We start from the raw sequence: 11,992 nt of genomic DNA, 5'->3' as shown, positions 1-11,992 counted from the left end.
TCTGTTTCCTCACGTTTCCCGCCATCTGCTGAGGGCAGGGCAGTGCCTTACACAAATGAATTCCCAAGATTTGGTGCATAGCAATGGGCTCAATGACAGTCTAGTGTTTGCAGGAAATTCCTCTCCCTTCCCTTTACGAAAAGTGAGGTCAGCCACAATCACCCATCAAACAAGGAGTTTCTGACTTGTATCTTGTTAATCTCTGACATCTAAACTCTTTCCTTACCTCTTCTTCATATCAGAGCTCATTCACTCATTCTTTCATTCACTTTCCAATACAATCTTTCATATTTGAACAGTGCCTGTATCTATTCAAATATCATGGAAAATGTTGAAAATAGTGATAGCTTTTTACAAAAATCACTCATGATACCTCTGTGAGGCAGTTAGGATAATTATCTCTATTGTGTAGATAAATAAATTGAATGAGATAGAGGGAGAAAATCTTCCCAAGTCCCAGATGAGTGAAGCCCTGTTACCTGGGCTTGAGGCTATGGTTTTATTCACTTTCTTCCTCTCTATACTGTGGTAGAGGGAAATTGGAAATTCTCATTGAGAGAGAACAGTCATGCTGTCAGTGAAATTCCCAGGAATGATCCCTCCCAATGTGGACTCATTCCAGGTGAACAGTTCCCATAGTGTGAGTTACTCTGTTCCTGGGAACACTTGTGCCTGCAGAAAGAGAAACAAGGGGAAGCAGGATAAGCTATTGATCACAATTTTGTCACTAGAAGTCAACCAGGATCTTTACACAGACCTGGGAACATTCAAAGTCCACTTTGCACAAAGCACAGGGAGAGGAGCAGAGAGAGGCCTTGTGTTAACCACATCCAGGACACATATGGGACATGGTGACAACATGAGCTGTGTACTTTTGAAATTTCCTACTCCATCCCTGATCATGTGTGACACCTGTATTGACTTTCACACTAATAAAACACTAATTTTATGAAGGTACCAGTGGTTGAAAGGCCTAACTAATATGCAAATACTTCTTGATGTCCCTGTCCTAGTCCTTACTGGATTAAATTGGCTATGAGGACCTATGCTATAATCATACAGTGCAATGCAGCCCACCCGTCCCTGCAGTACCTGTTGAGGAGCTTGCCCCATGTCTCTTCCCTTCTTCATTAGCCACCACCATAGTGGCTGCACTATTTGACACTTCTCTCCTCATCACTATCAAAGGTAATGTTTCTCCTTCATTAGGCTCTGTTGTGACTGCTCTACATGGGTTGTTCATTCTATTTTCTCTGTGCCTACATTTGTCAAATGCAAAATACAGCTGGTGGAGTTGGGCACTTATTGGAGATAACCTGGGTGTTCCTCTGAGCATCTCCTGCGATGCCTGATTATATAATGAACTGCTGCTGTCAGTCTTCAGGGAAAAAAGGTGGTAGCATTATTGAGTCAATGAAAGAATATAGTTAAAGTATGCTTCCCTGGAAGAGAGGAACTTAGGGAGCCTGAAACCTCACAGACACCAGGAGCCGTCTGCTCTAACAACTGAAAATAGACTTTGATGAGGAAAGTAACTTATGCTTTATGGCCTGGTATCTATAAGCTCCTACCCCAAATAAATACCCTTTATAAAAAGCAACCAATTTCTGGTGTTTTGCATCAGCACCCCTTTGGCTGATAAATAAAACAACCATGTATTTCTGTGTGAGAGAAACAGAGAGGATGTCAGGGTGAGGCCAGACACAAACTCCCCTGCAGGGCACAGGAGGAGAGATGCAGGGGTCTCTGCATCACCAGGGGACACTCAATGCCCAATGCAAGAACAAGAGGAGACGGAGGCCTAGGTGTTCTCTAGATATTTTTGTTTAGTAAGCCAACTCAATTTAATTGCATTGAAGTGGGAATTTAGTACAAAGAGCAAAGATTCATATTCATGAAATACAGAGGTGAATTTTCAATATTGTCAGTCCACAAACTATTTTTGTCATATAGTGAAGGTTATTATTGTTGGTATAATCCTGAGAAAATGTTTTACTTGAGAAAAAGCATTTCTTATCAATAGATGGGATGTGACATGTAAAAGAGGTTCAATAACTATGCCAAATACATGATAAACACTTCATTAGCATGATCATTCCAGGCACGCATGGCTGCCTTGATTATGCTTCAACCCAAAACTTAACCTACTTCTATTCAGTGTCTTAACAGAGGCCCTTCTACCATCCTCATTGCCTTACCAGACATAAGTCAATGTTGTTGGGCTTGATTTTTCCTTCCAGCTGAAATTTTATCAAAGCTTTTGTCAAATAGCTGCATGTTCCTGTTTTTCCCAGGGGCATGCTGAGGAGTTATAAAAGGAAGTCATGTCATCATGTTTTTCTGCTTCCTTTAGCACACATTCATCTTTTTCAAATTAATGAAATGCTTCTTTCACAAAGTTGTCTATATCTACTGTGTCTTGTAATTCTACCTCAGGATTTCTTTGCAGTACAATGGATACAACCATTAGTAACTCCATGATGATCTGTCTGTATTTTGACTGGTCAATATTTGCAACAAATCTTCAGCAAGGAGAGAGAAATTCATCTCATATGTGGTCATATTTGGGTGGGTTAGTTGCTGTGACAAATGCTTCCCAGCTACAGTGCATTGGACATGCACTCCAGGATCTGTCACACTCATTTATATAACCCAGTGGAAGTTCTATTTAAAGGCCCAGTGATTTTACACCTGTTCAGCCAACATCTTCCATTCCGTTAAGCTAGAGAATATCCAACACACAGAAGATGACTAACTTCAAATAGTGACAGCTAATATAAGTATATGGCTGGCTTCCCTCTGTCATAGATCTTATACTCCATTGCATGGATGATTAATTCAAATTGCATTTATTTATTTTATCTCATTTTATTTTTTATTTTTTTGTCTTTATTCATTTTTTAAATATTACATTAAAAAAAATATGAGGTCCCCATAAATCCTCCACCTCCCTCACCCCATTCCTCCCCCCCATAGCAACATTCTCCTCAATCATCATGAGACATTCATTCCATTTGGTGAATACATCTCTGAGCATCACTGCACCTCATGGTCAATGGTCCACATCATAGCCCACACTCTCCCACGTTCCATCCAGTGGGCCATGGGAGGACCTACAATGTTCGGTAATTGTCCCTGCAGCACCACCCAGGACACCTCCAAGTCCCGAAAATGCCTCCAAATCTCATCTCTTCCTCCCATTCCCCACACACAGCAGCCACCATGGCCACTTTCTCCACACCAATGCCACATTTTCTTTGATTACTAATCACAATAGTTCATGAATAGAATATCAGTAAATCCACTCTAATCCACGTTCTATTCCTCCATCCTGTGGACCTTGGATTGGTTGTGTCCACTCCACATCTGTATCAAGAGGGGGCTTAGATTCCACATGGATGCTGGATGCAATCCTCCTGCTTTCAGTTGTAGGCATTCTTGGCTCCATGGTGTGGTGGTTGACCTTCTTCAACTCCATGTTAGCTGAGTGGGGTAAGTCCAATAAACCAGAGTGTAGGATCTGAAGTCTGTTGAGGCTCAGGGCCTGGCTATCATATAGTCAGTCCAGAGATTCAGATCCCCTGGGTATATATTAAACCCCAGCACCAACTACAATTCTGGTAAAGTAACAGGAAAGGCTTGTGAAAAAAGATCACATCTGAGTCCAGCTCCACCACACAGAAACACAAACCCCAAAGAGAGGCCAACTGACATGGTACTGAACACCATCTGTCATGACCATCGAACCTGTGGGTCTCTGTAGCCCTCAGAAGAACCAATACCTGGGTTTGTATCTACTTTATTTGTCTCTGGGACTCTGCTGAGGTGTGCATAAGGGCAACCCTTCTGATAACCTCCTGGTTCTTTTTTGGAGCCTCATAGCTATATAAACTCATTTGTCTTTTCCATTTCCCCCTTGATTCAGGTCAAAAAGCCTTTTTAACTCCTGTTATTATATATAGACAGAGATATTCTGCTGGTCCGAGTTGAACCTTTTATTCAAGGTCCTTTTCTAGTTACATCATCAGCTGGTACTTGGTAGTAATCCCTCAGCACCAGGGAGGCTCATCCATGGGAGTCATGTCCCACGCTAGGGGGAAGGCAACAGATTTACATGCTGAGTTTGGCTTTGAGACTGGTCACATTTGAGCAACATGGAGCCTCTCAGGAGGTAACTCTTAGGCACCGTGCAGCTCTAAGCCTTGTTCTTATTTCTGGCTCACAGGCTCACAAATATAGTCATTACTATCAGGGGCTCATTGTTGGACCTTCATTCTTTTTTGGTCTTTGCAGTTGCATTTGCAGTTGCACCTGCTGTTCCTTTAGGGACTGTGATAGAGCTCCCCTGGCTAGGAACTCAGCACCCCCTCAGTTGTTGTTTTTAATTGTTTCCACTATGAAAATATTCAAACATTTTTATGTACCCTGGATATATGCCCTGGAGAACTCCCTGCTAACCATGTGTCCCCTGTCAATAATATCCCACACCAGTATTCCTCCACTGCTGTTGTTGAAACTCTCTGTAATCCAAAATTTCCTGAAAAGTGAAGCCCAATATATTGCCAGTTTCCCTTAATAGTAAAATGGAATATAGCAATGATTTTAAAGGTTAGATATAGAATACATATTAATTTGGAAAAGTTCTACATTCTACCTTTTTCTTCAAATTGCATTTAGTTCAGCATACTACTGAATAATTCAGGATATCCCACCAATACAGATGACCAATTTTTGCTGGATGACTACTTCCCTAATTGTCGGAGTCATGCACACAAAGGGTATCAGGAATGAAAGAAAAAGAGAGATTGGGCTCAGGGGATCTGAGAGCATTGAAGCCTCAAGCTCATCAGACAAGTTTATTAATCTCAGGGGTTTCTTTATATACCCCAAGCAATTATGAGAACCAGCAACTATTCTAGCTAACTATTCCCATTACCTCATTCTTGAAAACACAGTGCACAGTGGATAAGATAGTAACCAAAGTTCAAGATGTTCTATTATGTATAGAAACAAATATGCTCATAAATCTTGTTGCTCAGGTTACTTGTACTGTCAAGTCCAGGTTCTGCCGGAATGTTATGTTTCCCTGAGAGATTAGCCACCTGCACGTATATCTCTAGGGACAGCATGAGCTAGTGGTCAGAAAGTAACTTGCTACTATGGAAACAACATGCCTTTGTTTCCCACATCTAATATCATAGGTATTAAACTTATAAAGGTAGTACTTAATCACTCTTGAAAATAAAGGATTCTTATGAAGTCAAGTCACTCTACTGCAGATCCAGATATTATTGTCTGTAACAATGAAAATGAACTTTGACTCCTACAATCATGCTTTTTTTAAAAGTCTGCCATCATATCTAATATGGGGTTGAACCAGCAACCTTTTATATTGTCTTCCTGAGAACAAGGAAAAGTAGATGACCATGAATTTTTCAATACTGCTAATGAACTCGAGGGCATAATTTATGTCATCCATTAGCAATAAAACATCTTGAGACATGTAGAAATCACGTAGGTCAAAGGATGGAATAACAAATCACTGTCCTTCCTAGGATGCAATAGATCTTGGATGTACTGAGGCAGCCGGTGGACCTTTCTGACCTTCAGGAGAGTTCTAACATTTCAATGATGCATAGGTGGAAATAAGCTTTCATGAGCTCATACTGAGGCCATATTTGAATATGTTGTACCTGATAAGGAGATTGAGTTCGAATAACATTTGTGTTGAGAAAAACTTGAAAGTGTTGACTTTCTGCTACAATTGCTACATGAAGTACAAAATCATTTTTCATTGGGCCCTAATTGAAAAACCTGTTGCCAATTGCTAAAATTATACTGGTTTTGTAGTGGGACATATTGGTGGATCAGATCAATGTCTTTGGGACTGATTAATTCATTGACCAAGAGTTTTGAAAGGATATAAAGACTTTGTTGCCAGAGAAAGTGTTTTCTATCATTGCTGCATTTACTAGGAAATCACTTTTGACTTTGCAGCTTTCATTTTTTCATATTCTACAAAGTCAGATTACACATAGTAATACTTTAGTACTACAGGATATCCTTCTGTGTTCTGATGAAGCACTGGAGTCAGAAGATGCTGATATACCTCTACTTGTTTGAGATTATTTCTAAAAATTCCATCATCATTAAAAGGAAAAATATGGGAAAGTCACATTCATTGCCAACAAACAATTTCATCTGGTTTGTAGTAGCATCTGTTTGGATCTTCCAATGATGTGCTATATACCTAGCTCTCAAAAAAACAGTTACATTAATTTTTCTTTTAATTTTCTAATCCCTTTATCAAGTGTGTGGATAAACAAAGCTTTATCATCTAGGACAAATGCAGGATAACTTATGTAGTGGAGCAGGGCAGCATCTGTGTTGGGAGACCTTGATTCTCTGGGTAAAGTTTGTATAATTTCTGTACTTCTGCATTCATTCTCATTAATGAGTGAAAATATAAAATGTAAAACTATGAGGAATTGTAGTATTTGTCAAAGAACTATCTAAAGATTCAGCTCTCTCATTTCTTTCTAGACTTACCCAAGGTTCATCATAGCACTTTTTAAGATTAAGCATTTAAACCTTTCTAAGTGCTGCTGGAAATTTGAGATGTTTAAATTATCTTGTCATTTAACTTAAGTCTAATCCCTACAGGATTTTTCAGTACCATGTGCCAAAAAATAGGAGAAATAACTTTGAAGCTACTCCAAAATTTTATGGAAGTGCTATAATATACACCTGTACTAAAATTTTCATAAACTTAAATCACCAAGGATTGGCTGAGTCAGGGGAACTTGTCGGTGAACATCCTCAGATCTTAGGGCACCTACCACATGGACTCTCTGAAAGCAGCATCTTCACTGGAAGAATGTCAGAATGGGTCTAGCCTCTAGGGAGTGCTCAGGACACTCTGACTACAAGCAGAGGGAAGTTAGGGAGGGCTTCTTGTCAGGGTCTGAGGCTCCCCCCTGGCTCATGAAGCAGCAACCCAGGATAATCATTCTTTTTTTAAAATTATTATTTTAGATGTAATCTTATATTTCCCTACCCCTCCCCATCCCCATCCCCCACCCTGCTGTTTTGTTGTCTGTATCCATTCACTGTGTGATCTTCTGCAACTATTTCTCTTTTTGTATCCTCTTATCTTTCTTTCTAGGATTTCCTGGAATTCGATCCTGGGGACCTCTGATGTGGTAAGAATTTCCCTGTCAATTGTGCCACCTCAGTTCCTGATTTCTGCTGTACTTCACCTTGACTTTCTGCTTCATCTCTCTTTTGTTGCATCATCATCTTGCTTCATGGTTCATTTGCAGGGGCACTGGGTCATTTCATGGGCACTCAAATGAGTACTCAGTTCACTACAAAGTCACATGACTTGCCATGCTGGCACTCAGGTGGGAACTTGGTTCACCACATGGGCACTGTCTCACCATGAAGGCACTCATGTGGGCACTCAACTCACCATGTGGGCACTCGCATAGGAACTCAGCTTACCATGCGGACACTCAACTCACCATGTGGGCACTCGTATGGCACTCAGCTCACTACATGGGCACTTGGCTCACCATGCAGGCACTGGCTCACTGTGCAGGCATGCTTTCTCTTCTTATTTTTCACCAGGAGGCCCCAGGGATCAAAGCAAGTTCCTCCCATATGGTAAGGGGGGGCCTTATCACTTGAAATACTTCAACTTCCCTCTTTTTTCAACTTCTATGATATAAACATATGTTTGATTTTGTGGAGAAAATAATAACTTTGCTACTTAAACTTGCAAGGTAGATACACATGCCTTCCTTTAGAAAGTTAACTTGGAAAAGCTCTCAAATAAGCAGCAATAAAAATTATATAACATTCTATGGATATTTTCCATTACATTTCTCCTACTAACTTACGAATCACAATAATGAAACATAGCAACATATCAACGGCATGTCAGTCACAACAACTAACTCTAAATTGTTTTTAAATGTTGTCTGTGAGTTTATAACACACGTTTTTATTTAATTTGAGATACCTTCTGTATTAGTCATCCAAAGGGGTGCTGTTGCAAAATACTAGAAATCACTTGGTTTTTATAAGGTTATTTATTTGTAGTAGGAGTTTACAGATACCAGGTCATAAAGCATAAGTTACTTCCCTTACCAAAGTATATTTCCATATATTGGAGCAAGATGGCTGCCAACATCTGACAGGGCTCAGGCTTCCTGGGTTCCTCTCTTCCCAAGGATTGCTTCTTTCTGGGCTCAGGGTTCCTCTCTTCCTGGAGCTTGCTTTTCTTTCCTCTGTGTGCTTACTTCAGCATCCAACACCAATATCAAAACTCCAACATTAAGAACCCTCCAACTCACTTTTTTTGCTAAGCCTACTGAGCCCAATATACTCTCATATACCCAGACGAAAAGTCCAGTTTCCAAACATAGGCCAATATTTCTTTTTGGATTTCATCTATGGTATTAAACTGCTACACCTTCACATAATACAATACCACTTTACGTCAACTGCAAGTAATGTATAAGAAAACATACTCAGTGCTTTCCTTCTTTCCCTTGCAAGATTACTGTCATTCGTTTCATATTTCTATATATTAAAATTAAACAGTGAATTATTGTCACTTCTTTACAAAAGAAACTGTTAAAACACTTGAATATGAAAAATGAAATATTTTATTTCATTTTCATTATTCCAACACTAATGCTCTATCTTTCATAAAGAAGATGGAATTTTCTGATCTACTATCATTTTCCTTCTCCCTAAGAAACTTTTAAACATTTATTTTAGGACATGTCAGTTAGCAATAGAACCTTTTTTTTTAAAGAAAATATTTATCCTTCATATTTGAAGTATTCTTTCTTTGAATATAGAATTTTTAATATATAGTGTTTTAATTTTAACAAATACATTGCAAGTAACTGTATCTCTTTGTTAATCTTTTCCTATATTTTTATTCATTTATTTTTATTTATTATTATTCTTCAAAGTTACATTAAAAAATATGAGATCTCCATATGCCCCCATTCCCCTCACCCTACTCCTCCCATAACAACAATCTCTTCATCATCATGGGACATTTATTGTACTTGGTGAATACGTCTCTGAGCACTGCTGCACCACATGGTCAATAGTCTACATTCTAGTTTACACTCTCCCCCAGTCCACCCAGTGTGCCATGGGAGGTCATACAATGTCCAGTAACTGTCCCTGCAGTACCATCCAAGACAACTCCAAGTCCTGAAAATGCCCCTACATCACATTTCTTCTTCCCACTCCCCACCCTCAACAGCTACCATGGCCACTTTCTCCATCTCAATGCTACATTTACTTCCATTACTAATCACAATCATTCCAGAATAGAATATCAGTAAGTTCACTCTAATCCATACTCTATTCCTCCATTCTGTGGACCCTTTAGATTATATATATGTTATATCAAAAGTATAGTGGATTCCTATATACCCCACCTCCTCCTTCTCCCATAATTTTCCCCTATTAACATCTTTCATTAGTATGATACTTTTGTACTATTGAAGAACAAATGTTGAAGCATTGTTACTACACATGGCTAGTTTACATTGTTTTATACTTTCAATGTTTTACACTGTGCAATTTTATATGTTTTGACAAAATAGATAATGGCCTGTATCTGTCTCTGCAATATCATGCAGAAAAATTCCAATGTCCCCCAACACCCCATGCTACACTTATTCTTACCTCTCCCTTACCACACAACCTCTGTTGACCACTGTTTTTATATCAATGTTAAAATTTCTTCCATTACTAGAATACTAAATGTGATAGGCTATTGTGTCAACTCAGCCAGGTGATTGTGCCCAGTTGCTTGTTCAAGCAAGCACAGGGTTAACTTTAATACAAGGGCATTTATGGAATTTATTCACCATTGACTTTACTGCAGTGGTAAATGATTGAGAGCTGGTTATAATTACATAAATCAGGGAGATTTCCATCAGTGATGAATGATGCTTAACCCAATCAGTTGAATCCCTTAAAAGGGGAAGCAACTCCAGCATTGAGTGAGAATTTCCCAGCTCATCTTTGGATGGCCAACATCTCCCAGAACTCATCAAGAATCTTCATTGGACTTTCATCAGAGCTCCTGGTTGTAGCCCATCTGTGGAACCTGGATTTGTGCATTCCCACAGCTGAGTAAGATACTCTAATAAACCTCTTACTAGTGACAGATATCTCCTGTTAATTCTGTTTCCCTAGAGAACCCTGATTAATACACTAATGAATCTACTTTGGTCCATAGTTGCATTCCATCCTTATGTTTGTTCATTTCTCAATCTTGAGAATTGCGGGTGGTCACGCCCAGTCTGCTTCCAACTGAGAAAGGACTTAGATCCCATGGTGCATATGGATGGAACAGACTTGCTTGCAGTTGGAGATACTCTACTTTTTGGAAGGGCATTGTCCTTGATCATCTTTTCATTAGCTATACTTGGTGAGCCCTATAAAGTCAAGAGTAGGTGTTGCAATTGTGCTGAGATTCATGGTTCAACCGACATAAGAAGAGCCCAAAGTTTTAAATATCTGGGATATATATTTAATGGTTACATTGTTAATTACAGGGTCAAATAAAAGGGACAGAAGAACAACTGTAGGAAAATTATAAATGAGTCTAACTCTGATATATTGAGGGGACAGGTTATCACGTAATCCAAGGGAGGGCCCACTGATTGGGTGACAATTTCCTGGGGTTGTCTCCCCTGCATATAGTGTCTAGATATCTCTGGAGGCATTAAATGCACCCCTGCTTGAGGCACTGTTTACTGTAGCTTTCAGTGAGAACCTCCTGAGAAGTGCATAAGCACAACTTTTGGAATGATCTTCTTATTCACTTTGAAAACTGTTAGCCATAATAAGTCATTTTTATTTAATATTTCTCCCTTTTCCTCAAGGTCTTTTTCCAAATGCATCAAAATAAATAGTTGGTGCTTGGTAATAATCCCTTGGTGCCAGGGAGACCTGTCCCTGGGAGTAATATGCCATGCTAGGTAGAACACATTGAGATTATATGCTGAGTCTGGCTCAAAGAGAGGTCACATATAAGCAACAAGGAATCTTTCAGCAGGTAACTCTTAGGCAATATATATTTCAATGCTAAGTTTCAGCATTACAAGAACCAAGCTCCTAAGTACAAGCATTAACATCCAGGGCCTGGTTATTGGTCTGTCCTCCTTCACTAGGCACTGCTCATATACTCTAAAGATTCTTGCCTCTCTATTAGAGAATGTAGCAGGACACCCCAGAATAGGAATTCAATTTTCCATCAGTTGGTGTGTGGGTCTCCACCCACTGAGATAATTCTCCATGATCACATGAACACATTCATATTCCATAGAGCCATGCTATAAGTGCACTCCTCCCAACACATCCCCATCACCAACATCCTGCCCCAGTGATCCTGCCCTGCCACCATTGCAAACTTTCTACAATGAAAACCTTCACTCCAAATAGCCCAGGTCTGGGCAATGACCCCGGCAGGCGTGCTGGCTTGGGTGACCCTGGGCCAAGATGCAGCGACCCTGTTGCGCTGGGGGCACGGCGGGAGCGGCCGCAGCCTGTGGGGTCCAGGAGCGTGGGCGGCAGGCTCCAGCAGCAGGCGATGGCAGTGGTTCATAGGGGCAACTGGCGTCGCTGGTGAAGGACAAGGCGGTGATCTTCCTCTAGGGAAAGCTTCAGCAGACCCAGTGCAGCTTCAGCAACGCCGTAGGGAATGTCCTGCCGCTGCATGGCCTCCGTGACTACGCAGCCCACAAAGTGCTGGACGACCCTGAGCTCCGGCAAGGCATCAGAGACTATTCTAACTGGCCCACCATCCCTCAGGTGTGCCTCAATGGCCAGTTGGTGGGATACTTGATATTCTTCTACAGATGCACCGGCACGAGGACCTGTTGGAAGAACTGAAAACGCTAGGGATCCATTCCTTCCTTTTAGATGAAGAGAAAAAAACAAGACTTTAAGT

General features: G+C 40.3%; 2 pseudogenes; both read right to left on the bottom strand.

The window, feature by feature from the left end:
- Positions 1-2,186: 2,186 nt before the first annotated feature.
- On the bottom strand, positions 2,187-4,767 carry LOC139436158 (phosphorylase b kinase regulatory subunit beta-like; annotated as a pseudogene).
- A 462-nt stretch (positions 4,768-5,229) lies between these two features.
- LOC101446234 (phosphorylase b kinase regulatory subunit beta pseudogene) lies at positions 5,230-11,647 on the bottom strand (annotated as a pseudogene).
- Between the last annotated feature and the right edge of the window lie 345 nt (positions 11,648-11,992).

The sequence above is a fragment of the Dasypus novemcinctus genome, chromosome 19, assembly GCF_030445035.2.
Source record: "Dasypus novemcinctus isolate mDasNov1 chromosome 19, mDasNov1.1.hap2, whole genome shotgun sequence".
NCBI classification, from domain to species: domain Eukaryota; kingdom Metazoa; phylum Chordata; class Mammalia; order Cingulata; family Dasypodidae; genus Dasypus; species Dasypus novemcinctus.
This window is presented reverse-complemented; position numbering and strand designations above follow the sequence as displayed.